Genomic DNA, 20,814 nt, shown 5'->3' with positions numbered 1-20,814 from the left:
ATCCCCATTCCCTCCTCACTCCTGGGGGAAGGTTACTCTAAAATCCCCGTTCCCTCCTCACTCCTGGGGGAAGGTTACTCTAAAATCCCCGTTCCCTCCTCACTCCTGGGGGAAGGTTACTCTAAAATCCCCGTTCCCTCCTCACTCCTGGGGGAAGGTTACTCTAAAATCCCCGTTCCCTCCCCACCCCACTAACCTGCTTTCCAGCTCCATTCTCCTGTGCAGGACAACCAAAGAAGACCCAGCCGATCAGCTGGAACTCGGGAGGCAGAGAATAAATGGGCTTGGCGGGGCCAGTCAGAGGCGGTGTTTGCTGGTTCTCCTACTCAAAATTTCTCAACTACTCAAAATTTCTGATGCCGGTTCTCCAGAACTGGTCAGAACCTCCTGAATGCCACCTCTGCTACAGAGGCAAGGACTGAACGTAGGTTGCTAAGCCAGCATCGACCCTGTTTGGATCCTACATTTCTGAGGGGGCGGGGAAGTTGGTCCACTCCTTCTGCCTCTTCTTTTCTGTCTTCAGTCTCCACATAACCCATAGAAATGGCTTCTGGCCAAGGCCACATTGCTCGGCAAGGAAATGGTTAACTTTTTTGCAGTGGTGGGATTCAAAAATGTTTGAATGGCTTGGTGGGCGTGGCAGGGGAAGGATACTGCAAAATCCCATTCCCTCCCCACCCCACTAACCTGCTTTCCAGCTCTGTTCTCCAGTGCAGGGCAACAAAAGAGGCCAATCAGCTGGGACTCAAGAGGCAGAGAATAGATGGCGGTGGGGCCAGAGGTGGGATTCTACCAGTTGGCACCTATTTGCTAGAACCAGTTGTTAACATTCTAAGCAATTCGGAGAACCAGTTGTTAGAAGAAATTACTGGCCTAATCCTATAAGGAAGGCAGGAAGGAAACATTCTGGTGTTGCTTACAGAAACTGCCTCTCCTTTGACCCTTATTACATTCTTGGCAGGATTAGACTTTCTGTCTCAGGAACTTCTCTGGAGTTTTTTTCCCCTCCTTTGCTGGTACTTTGCTTGTGTGGAGTGACCATTCAAAGTTACAAAAAGTGACTTATGACCATTTTTCACATTTACGACTGTTGCAGCATCCCCACGGTCATGAGAGGCCAGGCGAGGAGATGTGTGCCTCGATGTGAGTGATATTGAGTTGGCCACACCCAGCCAATGACATGACCACCAAACCACGCCTACTACCTAAGCCACACCCACAGAACTGGTTGTTAAAAATTTGAATCCTGCCCCTGGATGGGGCCAGTCAGAGGTGGTATTTGCCGGTTCTTTGAACTACTCAAAATTTCCACTACTGGTTCTCCAGAACTGGTCAGAACCTGCTGAATTCCACCTCTGCTTTTTTGGAGAAGCAGCTGGAAAGACACTTGAAGCAGGTCTGGAGGGCAGCTGAAGCCAATATAATGCTGGTTCTAGGGCAAAGGTTCTGAAACTTGGCAAATTTAAGACTAGCTGGAATTCAACTCTCAGAATTCCTCAGCCAGCAGAGCTGAGGAATTCTGGGAGTTGAAGTCCGCAAGTCTTAAAGTTGCCAAGTTTCAGGCCCTCTGCTCTAGTGGCTGATGATCTTACTGCTAAGTGAGTTGCATGAATCCTCGCTCCCTGTGTGAAAGTGTGGAGGTTTTCTAAACACGTGCAACATCCTTTCCCCAAGCCAGGTTGCTCAATTTTTATTTTCCTATTCAAGAGCAGAAGCAGCCAAGAGACTTCGGGAAGGACAGCAGGTTGAAGCAGGTGCCCTGAAGTTGGTGAACCGTGAGCAAGCAACGCCCTCTGCTGACCCAATGTGGATAACTTCTGCCTTCCCTTGCTAGCGAAAACACTTTAATGGGAGTAATCCAGGAGACTGGGAAATCCCCTCTGCCAGTTTCCCTCACACAGAATCATAACAAGTCTGGAAAGGGACCTCAGAGGTCTTCTAGTCCAAACACCTGCTCAGGGCAGGAGACTCATACTTGATTGCAAATGGATTCCCGGATGTCTGTTTGGGTTTGAAGATTTCTGAATTCAGGTCAGAGGCAGCTAATTTAGGCTTTTATTCTCTGCTTGAAGGAGATATTTCTTTTCTTCTGTGTGGAGAGAGCAGTGGTGAGATTCAAATTTTTTTTACTACCAGTTCTGTGGGCGTGGCTTGGTGGGCGTGGCAAGGGACGGATACTATAAAATCCCCATTCTCTCCCCATTCCTGAGGGAAGGAGATACTGCAAAATCCCATTCCCTCCCCACCCTATTAACCTGATTTCCAGCTCCGTTCTCCTGGGCAGGGCAACCAAAGAAGACCCAGCCAATCAGCTGGGACTCAATGGGAGGCAGAGAATAGATGGGGGCAGGGCCAGTCAGAGGAGGTATTTGCTGGTTCTCTGAACTACTCAAAATGTCCGCTATTGGTTCTCCAGAACTGGTCAGAACTTGCTAAATACCACCTCTGGGAGACAATCTCCTCCTTCAAATTCCTGGGAGTCCATCTTAGCGAAGATCTTACCTGGAAAATCAACACAACCCAGGCGGCCGGGAAGGCCCAACAGAGACTCCATTTCCTCAGGGTCTTGCGGAAAAACAAGATGGAACAACAAGTGATGACCTCCTTTTACTGGCCCATGATAGAAAGCATCCTCACTTATTGCATTACGGTGTGGTATGCTGGGTTGACAGCCATGGATAGAAAGACCATTACAGAAGGTGGTGAGCACAGCACAAAACATTGTGGGCTGTTCCCTGATACCACTAGATGATCTCGCTAGGACTCGCTGCCTTAGAAGAGTGAGGAAAATCCTCAGGGATGACTCACACCCCGGTCAGCACCTCTTTATTCTCCTACTGTCGAGCAGGAGATACAGAAGCATAGCCAGTCATACAAATAAGCTGAAGAAGGACAGCTTTTATCCATGGGCCGTCAGACTCCTGAATGCAATATAACATCACAACTACAAAGTATGATAGACTCGCAAGGCTATCGCAATGTGCAACCTTTTCACATTTGTGCAATATAATATAATGTAAGCAGTGGAGGGGTTCCATTTTTTACAACTGCTTCTGAGGGTGTGGATTGGTGGGTGTGGTATGGCTTGGTGGATGTAGCTTGGTGGGCGTGGCAGGAGAAGGTTACTGCAAAATCCCATTCCCTCCCCACCCCACTAACCTGTTTTCCAGTTCCGTTCTTCTGTGCAGGGCAACCAAAGAAGACCCAGCCAATCAATTGGGACTCAGGAGGCAGAGAATAGATGAGGGTGGGGCCAGTCAGAGGTGGTATTTGCCAATTCTCTGAACTACTCATAATTTTCACTACCAGTTCTCCAGAACTGGTCAGAACCTGCTGAATATCACCTCCGAATGTAAAGTTATGCACATATATGTATAGAGGATTGTGTGTTTGTTAGTATGGTTTACTGGGTTAGGGATCTATGTTTCTTACCCTGTGAGTTATTGAGGTGTACTTGTATTGGGGGAGAGGTCACTAAGCGTGGCTCACCCAATCTCATTGTACACACATTGTGCGTTGACAATAAAGATTTGAAATTCTTTCAAATCCTGATATGAAGAGAGGCAGGGATATTTCAGGGTGATCGAAAATGTCAAGATGGCAATCAATACTCTATGACCAAAGTCCTGCCCTTCTTGAAATATGTAATACACCTGTGGGGAGGTGACTGAATAGTTCTGGCTGCCATCTTTTAACTCTTTTAAAACACACACACACACCGAGGACTCTCCTGAATGCAAGAAAGTAGATTCCTTCTTTCAGGAATTTAAGTTGTGGGGCCAAACACAAAACCCTCTCCCTCCCACACACATAATGTGTTTCAGTGTGTGTGTATAGTACAGGGGTCCCCAAACTTGGCAACGTTAAGACTTGTGGACTTCAACTCCCAGAATAGCTGGCTGGAGAATTCTGGGAATTCAAGTCCACAAGTCTCAACGGTGCCAAGTTTGGAGACCTCCGGTATAGTACATGAATTCTGCAGAGGGAAGGCCCAGTGTCGCTGTGCATATTGCAACATCATTGTGCAAATTATGCAAATTACAGTTTATGTAATAATGGTCCACAAAATGTCATCATGGCTTTTTCCAGAAAGTTGGGTAATTGGATATAAAGTTAGATCCATGGATATGGAGACCTTTTTAAAATAAATTTTAAAAAAACCATAATAATACAATAGCATTTGAAATCTGAGGTATTAAACTATCAATATTGTATGGGAAAGCCTAAAATAATTATTAGATTAAAGGGAGCACCAGTTGACTTTTGCAAACTATGGCGACTTTCTGGCCATAGAAAGTTGACAGCCCTTTTTGGAAATGGCTTTGATCTCAAAGTGATGACTTCCTGTTCAGAAGAACAATTAAGATGTCTAACAGTGGGTGTTCTGTGCTTTTGTACAGCAGATACTGTAGCACAGGGATGTCAAATTCGCAGCCTGTAGGCTGGATGAGTCATGCGCTGGTCACGCCCCCGCCTGGTTTAGCGAAAGGGGGGAAAGTTGCAAAATGTCACATGATGCCGCCATGATGATGCAAGTTTGACACTCTTGGTCAGGCAACACAGGAGGAAATGGTGCTTCTATGGCTATCAGAACAAGTATAGATACAGTTTTCATAATGGTGGATCTGCCATTTGTTTCCCTGACTGTCCAGTTTAGTTTAGTTTAGTTTAGTTTATTGTCATTGCACCTCGTACAACGAAATCAACACCATCTTCAGTGCACATCATGACCATAACCAAGAAAAAAACACACATCTTTCACCTCCACACATTGAACCGAAAAGCCGATACCCCACCAATACTGCAATATACAGCAGAATTCAACAGAGCTACTGCCCTGAGATAGAAGCTGTTTTTCAGCCTATTTGTCCTTGTTTTTATTATTCTGTACCATCTGCCAGATGGTAATAGTTCAAAAAAAGGGTTTCCAGGATGAGATGGATCTTTGAGGATGTTCTGAACTTTCTTAAGGCAGCGGGAGCTATAAAGCTCTTCCAAAGAGAGGAGAGGGCAACCCATGATCTTCTTGACAATGACATTAACCCTCTGGAGTGCCTTCCTATCTGCCACTGTGCAATTGGCAAACCATACAGAGGTGCAGTAAGTTAAGATACTCTCTATGGTGCAGCGGTAGAAGGTCACCAGCAGTTTTCCATTCAGTTGTTGTTTTCTGAGAAGTCTCAGGTCGTATAATCTCTGCTGGGCCTTTTTGACCAGGGATGCAATGTGAGCACCCCAGGTCAGGTCCTCTTTTATGGTAACACCCAGAAACTTAAAACTAGTCACCTGGTCCACTCAGTCTCCATTGATAAGCAAGGGCTGGATGTCTGATCTCTTCCTTCTATAATCCACTATAAGCTCCTTGGTCTTATTGGTGTTGAAGACCAAGTTATTGTCTCCACACCAGGAAAGCAACCGGTCCACCTTATCTCGATAGGCAGACTCATCCCCCCCGCCCCCAGAGATAAGTCCCACCACTGTTGTATCATCTGCAAATTTAACAATAGTATTACTATCGTGAGTGGGAATGCAGTCATGCACATAAAGAATACAGAGTAAGGCAGGGGTCCCCAACCACCAGGCCACGGACTGGTACTGGTCCGTGGAACATTTCCTACCAGGCCGCCAGTTTGCTGGGCGCTGCCATCTTGTTTGACAAGAAAGTGCTTCCGGGTCAGCTTTTCCGGTTGGAAAGCGGCGTTTGGGTCCTGAAGGAATCCTCGCACCTTAGTTTCATCGAAGGGGGGGGCTTCAAACGAAACTAAGGCACGAGGATTCTTTCAGCACCCAAGGCAAGGCGAGCTGAGCGACCGTCCCGAAGCCCATCGACAAAGGTACAAAGGAGGAGTTGAAGGTGGCGGCGAGAAGCGGGGGATGGATGGATGGATGGTCGCTCGGCTCGCCTTGCCTTGTCATGCGTGCTGATGCCGGTACCAGGCCACAGATCATTTTGTGATGCTGGTACCGGGCCGTGGCACAAAAAAGGTTGGGGACCACTGGAGTAAGGGACTCAACAGCAACACTGGTGTACCAGTGTAGGGCTAAATAAGGGCTAAATTCAGACTAAAGTGAAAACTTCTCTACATGAAATGTTTAAATGTTTTAGAAGTTTCTAGGAATGGACCAATTCCTGAGCTAGGTGCAGTTTCCCCTTCTATATTATAGCTCAGGAATTAATTTTCACTTCAAGATAATGCATCCATTATCGTGCTGTGATCTACTCTGTATTGACTAGCTCTACTGCCATCTGGTGGCGTATCAACTTTTAAATGCAATAACCATTTCTGCTGCAAGATCTCAGAAAAACAAAGGCAGTGAAATGTGATCCTTTCTGTATAGCAGGAAGGTCCAATCTTGGGAACTTTAAGACTTGTGGGCTTCAGTTTCCAGAATTCCCCACCCCAGGCTCTCTGGGGAACTCTGGGAGTTTGAAGTCCAACAGGTCTGAAAGTTCCCAAGGGCGGATACCCCTGATGTACATCAAATGAGGTCTGGCAATACAACCACAATTCAGAGCTCTAATTTTTAGAATCAGGATGATACCTGCTTATTTATTAAATAAAATGGATATATAGATCGATAGAGTACTAAGGTTATTCACAGTTACAACAGTAAAAACTGATGCAAATTTTTAAAAAATTAAAAATAGAAGATACAGAAAATAAAAATATAAAAAGCAAAAATTAAATACACAAAGAAATGATTATAAGGTTATAAGTATCAACTATCTTATCATGAGTATAAACAATTTTAGTAACTTATCACATTTTCTTAAAATACATACATACATAGAATCTCTTCTCCCCATATTCCATCTCTTATCTAGAAGCAAATCCATAAAACCATAAAATATATGGATTGTCTCATTGCACCTCCTCAGTGCATTGATCCTTAGGAGTAATACATGTAATCACAGTTAGTTTGAGGATGCCTCATATGAGTCCTTTCTACTCCTTCTGTTGCTACCTATCATATCTCCAGCTAATCAGACTAATGTTTACAGAAATGTCATCACTTTGGGGTTTTGTTCTTTGGCCCCCCCAGTACTTTTCTCTCCCCTGGATCTAGATACTATATCAGAACACACCTTGCAGGTCCCGTAAGTTCTTCATTTTTTGTAAGCTACACAGTTGTAGTTCTGGAATCTAGTTATTGTATCCCAAGACCTATTTGCACCACAAAAGGTTAGTCACACCTGAAGATACTGGTCCATATTTTTCTTGAAAACTTCCATGGGAAAGGATTGTAATCTTTCACCTAGTCCACCTTTGCTCAATTGGGTGACCAAGCTAGGCTGGCCGGGGAAGATGAGAAATCTAGTCCAACAAACACATCAAGAAGTTTCCCACTTGGGAAAGGTTCACATAACAATGAGCTTCTAATTCTATTGCCAAATTCTCCTTTATAGGCACCAAGAGAAACTAATCTACTCTAGGTTCCAGGTTTGGGCATTATTTTGAGTGTGATAAGAATGGGAGTTTTAAAACCCTTTATTATTGTTGTTGTTGTTATTTTCCTAGCCATAAATCCTAAGAATCAGAGTTCTGCATATTTGCTGGCCAAAATATTTGAAAATCTTCAAATCATATCTTGCTTGCCTGCTACTCTCCTTCCTCATGGGTGAATAAAGTCTGCAATTATCAACTTGTACAGATAATAGGGCGGGGGGGTTATGGAAAAAGCTTTTCAGGCACCAAGGATTTGACACAAAAACTCAGGAATTTAAGACCAAACTGCCAAATGTGTAAATAAATATCTAGGATAACATGGAAATATTCTTTTTTAAAAAAAACCTTCCTATTTCCTACCTAGTTTTGGATAATTAACGGCATCCTGGCAAAGACTTTTATCCATCCAGCAAGGCATTATCAATGTTAAGATGGCCTGCGTTACGACTCAGGATCACAATCGTAGAGCAGGGAGCAGAATAAAGAAGCTCAATGAGGCTCCTTCTGAGGCAAGGGAGGAACTATCTTAATTAAATTTAGCTGATTACAGCCTGATTTAAGAGGTAGCCCTGAGCCCTATTTCTCTGTTGGAAATAACCTTCTAATCTCCTGTTTTGGAGTTGTTCTGTAGGAAGTTAGCACCCACCCCTCTCCTAAAAAAGTGAAATATCCTAGGAAATATTAAAAAGGCAGAATATTTCCCCTAAAAAGAGTAGAAACTCAGAAGCAGAAACTCACCTCAGAAGCAGAAACTTCACCCCCTCCTTTGTTAATGTGCAGGCCATTAAGGCCTGGGTCAGAACATTCTACATTACAAAGATCTCCAGGTAGAGCTATGGGAATTGCTCAAGGCCCTTTTCATTACATCATCATCCAGCAAGGCTCAACCAAGCCAGGACAGCCTACAGAGTTGCCCCTGCATGGCCCCATGGGAGTCTGACGACCAATCAGAATACAAGCTCCAATTCAAATCCCAACAGAGGATATAAAACCAGGCACACTCATCGTATCAGCCTTTCCTCTTCTTTCTTCACCCAAGCCATGTGATCCTATCCACCATTAAACCATCTTTCCAAGTAGTCACCATGTTTCCAGTGTCTTTCTTCCCCACTTGGAATTAAACCCAGAAGGATATTTCTTCCTGTGAAGCAAACCTTGAAACTGAACGTTGGACTGGCTGACAAACCTGATTTGGCGCTCCAAATCTCAGATTGAATTTTGGTTTCTCCTCTGAAACTACCCAGGCAAGCTTTTATCCCAGACACACTGTTTTGATTTTTGATGTATGTTCCTTTCTGTGTTGTCTACTTGGCCTTGAGTAAATTGCTGCTTTAATCTAGCGACGTTTGTGAGTTGAAACCCAAAACAGAACTGCTGATTCCATCCATACGCACATACTTTTCCTGCCTGAGAGAGAGTGAAAAAAAAAAAAAAACTTTTGAAACTACAATGGAGCAACTCACAGGTGAACATGCTCAGCCAAGCCAGCAAATGGTCCCATCTGCCACCCAGAAGCAGGAGCTATTAAACCAGCCAAATCCTGAAGGTCACATTCCTCCTGTTCCTCCCAAGAGAAGCTCGGTGGTCAACCCAGACAAATCTGATAAATTGCTGGACCATTTTCCAGCTTACCTCATAGGGTCCAAATTCCATCTGAGCGTATGGCCTAAAAACCTCCCAAATGAATTCTAATCAACCTGATTGTCCAGAGCTGCTGCTAAATGGGCTACTCCTTTTTTTGTTGCAGCAGATTCTCTGGCAGGTAACTTTTGATGACTTTAGCCAGAAATGGTAGACGATATACACATTTCCTGTGAAAGCTCGGAGTACCAACAAGCACATACCTGAATTGAAGCAAGGCTGTGGCCCATCAGCACCTTCAAGTTATTGGCCCAAGGCTCCGACTGGAATGTGTTTCACCTTTGACTTTCTCCGTTTCAGAAGAATCTATCCAAAAATGTCTTGTTGAATTGGCTCTCTTAAGTGTCCAGGAAGCCTTCAACAGCAAGAAAGGACTGGAAGTCAAGCTTCTAAAATATCTTTCTGGCCATTCTTGCATCTGAGGAACCCATTCAAGTAGGCAGGACCCAACCCAGTTCATCCCAGAAGACTGGACACTGGAGGGTTTATACTGTATTATGGGGACCAAAATCCTATGGCTTCCACATGTCTGGTAAGGCACAACCAGCAAATTAGCTGGTTGTGAAATGAGAATCTGAGATGCCACCTTTGTTCAGATTGCAAAATAAGATTATATCAAATTCGTTGTTTCCACTGGGTGAATGAATATCTTTGTTCTTTTCTTGATAAAAAAATATTTAACAGGAAAGCAAGAAAGGAAAAAAAAATGTAGTCTTATTCTTTTCCTACATTTATTCAAGACATGCAATATATTATTGCATGCTCTCCTATAAATTGTTTGTTTTTGTCAATCCTGACATATCTTAAGTCAGGGGTCCCCAAACTTGGCAACTTTTAAGACTTGTGGACAGAATCCTGGGAGTTGAAGTCCATAAGTCTTAAAGTTGCCAAGTTTGGAGACCTGTGCCTTAAATCCTCCATAGAATTAACCATAAAGAGATATAATCTATATCAATCAGCTAGTATAATATTTCAGGTTTGGAGCCACTAAACCACTTCAATTTTTGAATGTTGTAAAATCTTGGTCTTTTTTTGGACCATATGTAGTTCCTTTTCTGTTTATGCCAAACACGTTATAACTTGTTTTCAATAGGTATTGGGATCATTTTGGAAAAGAAAGTTCTTGGTAAACTATTCATTTTGTATGGTTGCACTTCTTCCTAACCAAGATAAGTTTATTTTTTTCCACCTGTGAAAAAATTATACCTGATTTATTTTTAAGAAATCATTTTTGTCAAGTACTTAGTATTTTATGTTTCGCGATACTGTAATGATAAACCTCTATTGATTGGTTGCAGAATTTTGTTCCTTTGTTAAATTTCATGTCATATTTTGAGTTTTATCTTTATTGATCTAACCTGATACAAATCCATATTTATGTATATATTCCAATAACAGTATTTGGCATTCCTCCAGCTGAGTAACTGAATACTATATATCATTGGCATATAGTTTCCATGTGTGTTCTTAAATTGTTAGTTTAACTCCTGGTATTCTATTTTCTTAATGTATTTTTATTACCAATAGCCCTAATGCTATTAAAACTACAAAGAAAAAGTGACCATCTTCAATATGACTCAAAGTTTGTCAATTGCTGATATATATATTTGCATGTTATTTTATTTGACTCAAGAGCTGCAGTGTCCCATGCTTGCTTTTGGCTTGATTGGAAGACGTTTCTGTTCTGTAAAACATTATGAATGTTAATAAAATAGTTGCCATGAATTGTCTTTGCTTTTATTTTTAGATCATTTTCTGCTGTGAATTTTAGAACTGGAATATTTTCACCCATGTATGATCAATATAATGCTTGATTTATCATGAGCTTAGTTGGATTTTAATCCTTGGTGTAGATTTTAGTCCTCTTCATTGTTGCTTGGCTTAATAATGTCAATCCCATGCTAGAGAGGCTAACCTGAATTAAATGATCTACAGATACAGCATTAAAAGGATCCACAATTTGCTACGGATTGGGAAGGGGAAAAGGTTTGCTGAGCTAAAAAATGAATTTTATTTCTATTTGCATCATTCACTTTTAGTGTTTGCCCCAACTCCCTTCTTTTCAGAATTGCAGTACCATCAATTTAATTATAACCTATATACTTCACTCGTTACTCTTGTGGTGACATATTCTAATCTAGGAGCTATAATCTATGTCCTTGTTTCTCAATCTTAACTAAGATGTATTCAAAAAGTGACAAAGGCTTCTTGACACCAAAGCAAAATGACAACAGGCTGTCTGAAGAGCTCTGACTTGTTAGGAATTAAGATACTCGTTTCTAAGCATTTCTGGGTCTTGGTAGCCACCATCCTATTTACCTGGAATTCTCTAGAACAGTGACAATTTTAAGTTATGTGAACTTCAACTGCTAAAATTCCCTAGCTAGCATGCTGGCTTGAGAATTTTAGGAGTTAACTTCCCTATATCATAAAGTGGACAAGGTTTGACACCCTGCACAGCAAGTAAGGAAAGGATGAAGTACCTGCACTACAAAATATGGAATGCCTGCATTTCCTGTTTGTCTGATTATTGCTGGTTTTCAGACTAATACACTTGGTTACAGCAAGGGACCAAGAGAAGGGAATTGCCACAACCCAAGAAACTTACAGAAAAGATTGAAAATAAAGTACAGATGCTTGGAGAGGGCGGAAATGGGAGTTTAAAACCACGCATCTTAAAGTGCCCTAGGTTGAAAAACACCGCTCTGGTAGATCAGGAGTTAAAATAACTCCTTTTTTTAAACTCCTTCAATTACAGCCTATTCTGCTTTGCGTGTTGGGGGATGATGGAGAGCGGTAGGGACAATTTCCTCTCACTCTTGGAAGCCTTAATGTACTAAAAAATAATTCTCTCTTAAAAAGAAATGAACTTGTTTGCATTCAAGTCCTGGTGCATAACCCAACCTTCATAAAAAATGGGGGAAATCTCCAAAAATTTGAGCACTCCTGGGGGCAAAGGAAAGGAGAGCGTAGTCATCCCCCAATGCAGGTAACAGGCACCTTAGATCTGGGATATGAAAGAAATCCCAAACAAATGTGACATAAAATGTGCCGTCTATCGTATCAAACTCTGTCATATGATGAAGAGCAAAAAAAAGCACTTTTCTCATCACCAACATTTTGAATAAAAATATGTATACTTGGGACAGAGGATTAGTTTATATTTTAAAAGGTTTTATGATGGACAACTGCATAAAAACCGGTCAGAGGAAATCTATTAAAAATGTTTGTGGGAAAACTGCATATACAACATTGGAGAAATTTGTGTGGTAGAATTTCTTTTTGCTTTGCTTGCCCATGGATAGTTCACTGGTAACATTAGTTCTTTTGAAATGTCTTTGAATATTAGTAACTCAGGTTGATAGTTATGTTCAGTGGTGGTATTCGACCGCTTCGGCCCGGTTCTGGCAAGCTGGTAGGATCGATGAGCAGTGGAGACCAAACTGGTTCTCTCTGCTGGCTCTGCTGTTGGGCCCACCCGTCTGCCCGGGCTCCCATACTCACTTTTATTTGCTGAATTTGAAGCGCAGCTGCTTTGCGCGGCACAGAATAGTGCCGCGTGGCAGCTGCTGAAGTGACCGGGATCATGCTGGCTTGCAGGAAGTGAGTTAGAACGCCTCTGTGTCTGCACAAACACCTCTGTGCCTGCGCGAAGTGCGCATTTGGCACCACGCAAAGTGTGCGCACACACGCAAAGCACGCCCACTAAGCCACGCCCACCGAACCGGTGGTAACTGTTGCATTGTAAGAAAAGAGGCTCGAGACCCAGTTGACTTTTTTTCTCTTTTTATTTTCCTCTAGGATCTGAATGCGGAGAAACTGCAGCAGCCTTTTTTATAGCCAACTGCTCGCAGCTCGTGGCCAATGACGGCTCTTCAAATCTCCCGCCACCACAGACCAATCCATCATAGGTAAGTATGCAAATATATAACACCCCTCCCCATGTGGTCCAGTCTAACCAATCCGGGCCCCGCCTATACTGCGTAGTCACATAGGTAGGTGGGGCTCTTATGGTTCCGACTGGACCTGCGCAACTCAGTCGTGAGTTCGCCTCTGACCTGTTCGGACACGGTTGCTGTTTCTCCCGTCCTTTTCCGTGGGGCTTCCTGGAAGGTAGAGTCGGCCATGTCGCTCCCGCCAGGACTTTCCTGGCTGGTTGAGTCGGCTCGGCTGCTCCTGCCAGGAGAGGCTTCCTGATGGTTCTTCAAAGGCTGCTCCAGTGTCCCCAAGTTGTTTTCTTCTTCTATGGTTTCAGGTACGTGTTTGCAATTTCTGATCGGGGCTAATGTTAGTATTGGTTGTTGTGTCATTGTTAGGGTTTGTTTTGTCAATTCTTTTACTTGTGGAGGGTCTCCCCCTCCCCTTTTGTTTGTGTTTGAGGGGTCTCCCCCCTCTCTGGTTTGGTTATTTTTGCTTAATGTTTGCGGAAATTCTTTTATTTGCAGAGGTTCTCCCCCCTCTCTGGTTGGGTTGTTTTTGTTAGAGGTTGGAGGAGGGTCTCCCCCTTCTTCTTCCTGATTGTTAGTGTTTCTCAGTGTGGTCCTCGATCTGATTTGGTCTATGTGTCTCCTCTAGCTCTTCCCGTCCTCTGTGTCTACGCTGTATGACTGGGGCCCTGTTATTTGGGTTATTTTTGCCGGTATCCACAATGGTTCCCCCGTGAGGTTCTTTGCATATACTAGGTCCGCTGTTTTGAATGCGCGGCACTTACTGGAGGAGTCTGCTGGCTTTTCTGGGCTACATGTGGGGTGTAGTCTGTCTAGGTTTGATCTCAGTTTCCTTCCCATTAATAATTCTGCCTGGCTTTTATTTGTTGTGGTGTTGGGTGTAATGTGTTGTATACTTAGTAGTTTGTCTATTTTTTCTTGTATATCTCCAGGTCCCAATTTGTGTAGTGCTTCCTTTGTGTAATGGACCATGCGTTCCGCCTGTCTGTTCGTAGCCGGACATCCCGGTGCTGTTAGTGCATGCCTTATCCCTTGTTCTGCCAGGAACCCCTCACATGTTATTGCCATGAATTGTGGTCTGTTGTCGGATACAACTAAATCCGGCAATCCATGTGTCATAAAAAGTTTCCTTAGTTGTCTAATAACAGCTTCTGTTGTGGTTGAGTGCATGATGCTTACCTCCAGCCAATTTGAGTAAGCATCTATGACTATTAAAAATGTGTGTCCTTTAGATGGTCCTGCAAAATCAATGTGTATTCTAGACCATGGTCCCCTAGGTGTTTCCCATTCGTGTATAGGTGCAGAAGAGTGTGTAGGTCTAGATTCTTGGCATCGTTTGCACATTGCTACCCATTCTCCTATGTCTTTATCCATCCCTGGCCGCCATACATAACTCCTAGTCAGGGACTTCATTCTGACAATACCCAGGTGACCCTCATGCAATAATTCAAGTATTCATTTCCTTAATATGTTCGGTATGATCACCCTATCCCCCCATAGTATACATCCCTTTAAGATTGATAGTTCTGTTTGTCTATTCCGAAACGGTTTAACAGTCTCGTCGCTTGCAGTCTCTGGCCACCCTTTACCTACCCAATTTAAAATCTGCGCCAGGTTTTTGTCCCTCATGGTTTCCATAGTAATGTCTGTTGCTGTTATGGGTAGGTTTGTCAACATCTCGATTTGAAGGGTTGATGTGGTTGGTGCAGGATCATCATCTAAGTCGGGTAGGGGGGAACGGCTCAGGGCATCAGCGTGTGTTATGTTCTTTCCTAGTCTGTAGATCAAGTTGTAGTTATAGGCAGCTAGGAATTTGGACCACCTCGTCATCTGCGGTGACAGTATGTTATGTGTAGCTTTGTTTCCTGCGAGGATTCCTAGAAGAGGTTTATGGTCTGTGACAAGTGAAAAGGGTCTGCCATAGATATACTTGTGGAAGCGTTTTATTCCTGTTATTGCGGCCAATGCCTCTCTGTCTAGTTGGCTGTAATTCCACTCCGGTTTAAATAGAGTTTTTGAATAGAATGTGATAGGTGCTTCTCTTCTGTCAGGTAATACGTGGCTGAGTATGGCACCAATGCCGAATGGTGATGTACTGCATGTTGATGTTATTGGAAGGGTCTCACTGTATTGTATTAGCACACAGTCTGATGTAAATAAGTTTTTTATTTCCTGGAATGCTGTTTCTTCTCATTGCCCCCAGGTCCAGGTAGCTTTCTTGTCAAGCAACCTGTGCAGTGGTTCCGCTATTGTTGCTTTCTGTTGCAAGAATACATTGTAAAAATTAATAAGTTCCAAGAAGGCTTGCAAGTCTGTTTTATTTTTGGGTCTGGGAGCTTCCTTTGTTGCTCTGATTTTGTTTTCAGTGGGGTGGATCCCGTCTTTGTCTATAAGGTATCCCAGGAATTCGACTTTGTTGGTGGCTAATTGGCACTTCTCTTTTTTTACTTTAAGTTCCGCCTCTTTAAACTTTTTTAAGACCTCCCTTAGGCGGTCTTTCAGTTGTTCTTTGTCATTGGCTGATACTAATACATTGTCAAAGTATGGTGCCACCCCCTTTATTCCTTGCAATAGGCATTCCATTAAACTCTGGAATACCCCTGGGGCCACACTAACTCCAAATTGCAGCCTGTTGCATTTGAATGCCCCCCTGTGTGTCACAATTGTTTGTGCTTCTGCTGTTTCTGGGTCAACTCGTAATCGTTGGTAGGCTTGCGTAAGGTCCAATTTCGCGAAGATCTTACCTCCCCCTAAAGAATGTAATAGGTGCTGTACCACCAGGACTGGGTATGCACTTTGCTGTAGCGCATGGTTAAGGGTTGCTTTGTAGTCTCCACAGATACGTACTGACCCATCTGGTTTAACAGGGGTAACAATTAGGGTTTCCCACCTTGCAGTGGTCTATTGGTTCTAATACCCCCTGTGCGATAAGTTTATCTAATTGTTCATCAATTTTGGTTTTAATGCGAAAAGGACTCGCCTCAACTTTAGTCTTATAGGAGCTATATTTGGATTTAAATTAAATGAGATAGGGGACCCCCAGTACTTGCCCAGTTCTCCGTTGAAGACGTCCTGGAATTCTTTCATCAGGTCCTCTTGCAAGTCTGTCTCAGTAATGCTGTTTATTCCAGTTACTTCGATTCCTAATGGTGCAAACCATTCAAGTCCCAACAGGCTGGGTCGATCCCGGTCAACTATTGTTAATGGGAGGACTTTAGTGTGTTTTTTGAATTTAACCTTGAAGTGTCCGGTACCTACCACAGGAATTCTGTTTCCCTGGTAGTCCTTTAGTGTGAGCTTTTGTATTTCAAGCTCTCTCTTGTTTATATCAGGTATTAGTCCTTTTAGGGTATTCCACGATACCATTGATAAATACAAGCCTAAGTCCCCCCCCATCTCGCATGGCTGGCCTTCTATGGTGACTTGTACATGTACCTTGTTTGCATTGGTTGAGTTTAAGTGCCCAATGGTTATTGTTTGATGTGTTTCCTCTTTTCTGTTTGCTTCTTTCCATCGCGTGTTTCTGTTCTCTTGACTCCAACGGCTCCTTATCTGCTTTTCCCTCTCCCTGGTGGGGGGGGGGGGTTGTTCCATCTTTGTCTAGGGCCATAGTTATTTCTTGTTCGGCATGCCCTAGCTATGTGTCCCCACCATTCACAATATCTGCAAATAGTATCAAAGAAACGGCATTCGGAACATGGATGGTTTCCTCCACACCAGACACAACAGAATTCTGACCTTCTTTCATTTCGCTCCCGTCTACCTTTTTCCGGCCAGTTGATTTACCTCTTCTTTTTCCTCTTCATCTTCTGATAGGGATTCGATGTCCTCGTGGTGTGGTGTGGTGGTGGGTTTTTTTGTTTCCTCTGGTGTCTTATTGTGTGTTTGACTAGTGTCTTTTGGGGTTTCCTTTGGTAATTTATTCATTTGTCACATGGTAGCTGCCGATTTGTGTGTGGCTTCCGCTGCAGTGGCTTCTATTGCCTCTTTCAGTGTTATCTTAGATCTTGTTAGTAATCGACCCTGTAGTGTACGCTCCTTTTATCCAAGGACCACGCAATCCCTCATGGCTTCATCCATGTTTAGAAATTCGCATGCTCCGCCAATGTCTCTTAGTGCTGCAACAAAATCTCCAATGCTCTCGTCTTCCTTTGATTGCGACGATAAAATTCATGTCTTTTTATGAGGCATGAAACGGTTGGTTCATAGTGGGCTCGCAGTAATTTCTCTAGGTCCGTCCACACCATCGTCTTTACATTGGTGGGTGCTGCTAATGCCTTTGCCATTTTGAATACTGAGGGACCACAATGGGTGAGGAAAACTGCTCCCTTTCTATTTTCAGATACTCCTTGGAGGTCACTCCCCTCTAGGAACATGAGGAATCGGTCGATGTAGGATTCCCAGTCCTCGGTTGCTGGGTTGAATGGTGCGGGTGGTGAGTTGTTCCCGGCCATTTCGTCTCGCTCGGTCCTTGTTGCCACATGCTCAACTGGGCTCCTTTGTCTCAGAATCCCACCCTCGTCACCTGTGTTGCATTGTGGGAAAAGAGACTCGAGAGCCAGTTGACTTTTTTTCTCTTTCTATTTTCCTCTAGGATCTGAATGCGGAGAAACCATGGCAGCCTTTTTTATAGCCGGCTGCTCATGGCTCGTAGCCAATGACAGCTCTTCAAATCTCCTGCCACCACGGACCAACCCATCATAGGTAAGTGTTGTGGCTCCGGGCTTGGATTCAGCTCCTGTGATTGATATGAGTTCAAGTGAAGAGGTTACGTCAGAACAATTTGAACCAGCCTGGCTTACTGATTGGACTGATAACCAGGATGAGGAGATGGATGTGACAAAGGACGACAGACCTGATGTATTAGAATTGTCAGGACCTTTGATCTCCTCTGGTTCTTTATCTGATGAACAGCCGGGAATGGCTGACAGGGAAGTTTTGAGAGAGTCTTCTAGTGGAGATGAGAACTTGGAAAATTTGTGGTTAAATGTAAAAAATAGAAGACGGTTGAAAAGGCAAAATCAGCTGGAGCAAATGAGAAGAGCAAGTCAGTAAATTAGCACGTTGCCTTAATGAGTATAAAAGGACACAGCTGGGCTGGTGCATTTCGCCAGAAACAAAATGACTATTTGAGTGAGGACGTTACAGCAAAGAACTCTGAGGCTGTGGATTTATTGCCAGGACTGGTTTGCCGGACAGAGTAAGATTTATGCTGTGGTTTCTGCCAGCCGTTATCTAATAAGACTTCTTTCTGTTTGATTTAATTGTGAAACGGCTGCTTTCTGTTTTGTTCGTTTGAATTTCGAAGGGGAGTCATAACAGGTAAGTATGCAAATATATAACAGCAACAATATTTGAATCCCACCACTGGTTATGTTGTTGGTTTGAGCTCCGAGCTTGGCAATTTGGTTGCAAATTAGTTCTTTTATTCTGTTATTTCATCTTCAACATGTCTACAGGTAAAATCCATGCAGAGAGTGTCTTTTTTCATGTTTTAGTCAAACTTTTTTTTTTTAACAAATTTTATTCAGTTTTTTACATTAAAAACAAAAATCTCTTTTTAGTGGACAACATATTTCCGGGTCATTACCTTTACATACAAATATGACAGCAATTATACATTCATATATGCATACTTAATTCTATTATTACCTTTTCCATTCCAAATTTTCAGTAAGGAGAGAAACAAACACATTAATTCTAGCCTCTTTCATTAATCTCAATTGAAACATCTTTTTGTTTCATTTCAATTATTTCAAATATAATCCTTTAATATTTATTTTAAAAATAAAGATAAACAATATGAGTTTGCCTGAAAATGATAATGATAATAAAAAAGCTACCAATGTCTCTCCTTGCTTTTAATAGTCTATGTTAACTTATTAATTTAGTTGGTTCTTTGGTCTGTCATATTCCCTTTCCATTACACATTCTTTTTATAAATTCTAGATTAATACAAATTTTAACACTAAAAAAAAAAAACAAGTAGAGGTTTCCCCCCTTTTACTGCTTTGAGTGTGACACCTCAGTGATTAGAATATACGTTTATTCCCCCATCTTAATTCCCAATAAACCATTATTTTTAAGAAGTTACAATAATAATCATTACATCTTTTCATTTGGATTCCGCAGCATATTTCCCCCCTTGATTTTTAATAAGAGTTATCAGTATCTATATTACCCTATTTTCTAAATATTTTTAATTGCAGAAATATTCTTATTACCCCTTATCAACCTGCAGAATCCCCTTTTTAATTCATCAACCATTATCTCTGAAAAAACCATTTCTTTTCAACATTTTACTATTTCTGTATTTCTTTATTTCATGCACCTGTTGCTTACTGCTTCTCCTCCCACTCTTTTCCCCATATCTTTTCTCATTCCAGTTTATATCCCTCTCTTTCTTAATATCTTCCTTTCCCCTTTTCTGCTGGGTCTTTCTGCCTTTCCTGACCTCACAGGTACTCCCCCTTTTGATTGCCTTCTTAAATCTCAACTTTTTAACCTTCCTTCTTTCCCCACTTCTTTGTAGTGTTCTTTGTGTTAATTGTCTATTTGAAATGTCTTCTCCTTGAGTCAACTCCTCCTCCTCTGAAGCTCTTTCTTCTTGTTCTTCAATCACCATTTCCATTTTTTCTAACACAGAGCAAAGTGATTTGCCTCTTTCCTGTAGTAATTCTCTCATATTTTTATGTTCCGTTTGTAATTCCCGAAGAGATATCATCATTACATACTCTTATATTTTATGATTGTTGAAGTCCACAAAAAAAACACTTTTACTTTCCTTCTTTCTTCTTTCAATTTTCTAAAGTTCTCAGTTATTCCAGCCCAGGGTCTGTATCAATCAATCCCACAGTCAGTCTTTCCTTGCTTTTTCCTTTATTCTGGTTCTGCTTTCACTTTCTAAGATTCTTACTTTGTTTCAATATTTCTTTAATGTTATATCCACAAAAGTTCATTCAGAAACAGGATGCTTTCCCTTTTGTTTGAGCTCAAGTTTTTGTCAAAAGGTTATTATTATTATTTTTTGACAATCTTAAATCCAGCTTTATTTTATGCCTGTTTATTCCCAAAATATTTTAGTCCAATTTAGTTAAATCTTTAGTTCCAGCTTCTTCCTTTCCTGGTTCGAAGCCCCACTTAGCTGTCAAAAATATTTTCTTTTTTTTGCCTGTCCCTTTGTAATTTTGCCTCTCACTTTTCTTTTCTTAAAAATTCCGTGTTATCTTAATCCCGGGGTACTTTTGTTTAGTTGTATTGCCCAGTTGTCCCGGTTCAGATGTTATCCACCTCTTTCTTCCCTCCTGCACAAATCTTAATCCAGCTGAGTCCTCCTCTTCGGGGTGGCCATTTTAAACCACCACTGCAGTCGTCTTTGGGGGGGAAAAGACCAAGCCCAGGGGGGGAGATGCGGCTCCCCTCAACCTGGCTTGTGGCTTCCCCTTACTCCACTGCCCCTCCAAGGCAGCTTCAGCCCCTAATCGTAATGATCGGGGCTCTCCAACAAAAGACCATGGACCATAGCCGTAGAGAGTCGCGATCTATGGTCCGTCAGTGAGGAGGCTCCGCCTTCTTTTTCATCTTTTACTCAAACTTTTATTCAGAGGAGAGGAGCAAAGATTACACTTGAGATTTAGCCCCTTGGTTTTTTTCTCACCTCCAACTTTTCAGAATAAAGCAATTGGTAAAGACATCCTTTGAATGAGCACTCACAACAGATTAATATGAACAAAATCTGTTCTCTAACAGCTTATATTTCAGAATTTATTTGCCACTTG

The sequence above is a fragment of the Pseudonaja textilis genome, chromosome 4, assembly GCF_049901715.1.
Source record: "Pseudonaja textilis isolate UNSWEBS1 chromosome 4, rPseTex1.2, whole genome shotgun sequence".
In the NCBI taxonomy this organism is placed as follows: Eukaryota; Metazoa; Chordata; class Lepidosauria; order Squamata; family Elapidae; genus Pseudonaja; species Pseudonaja textilis.
The sequence above is the reverse complement of the archived record's forward strand: the minus strand, read 5'-3'. Positions refer to the sequence as shown.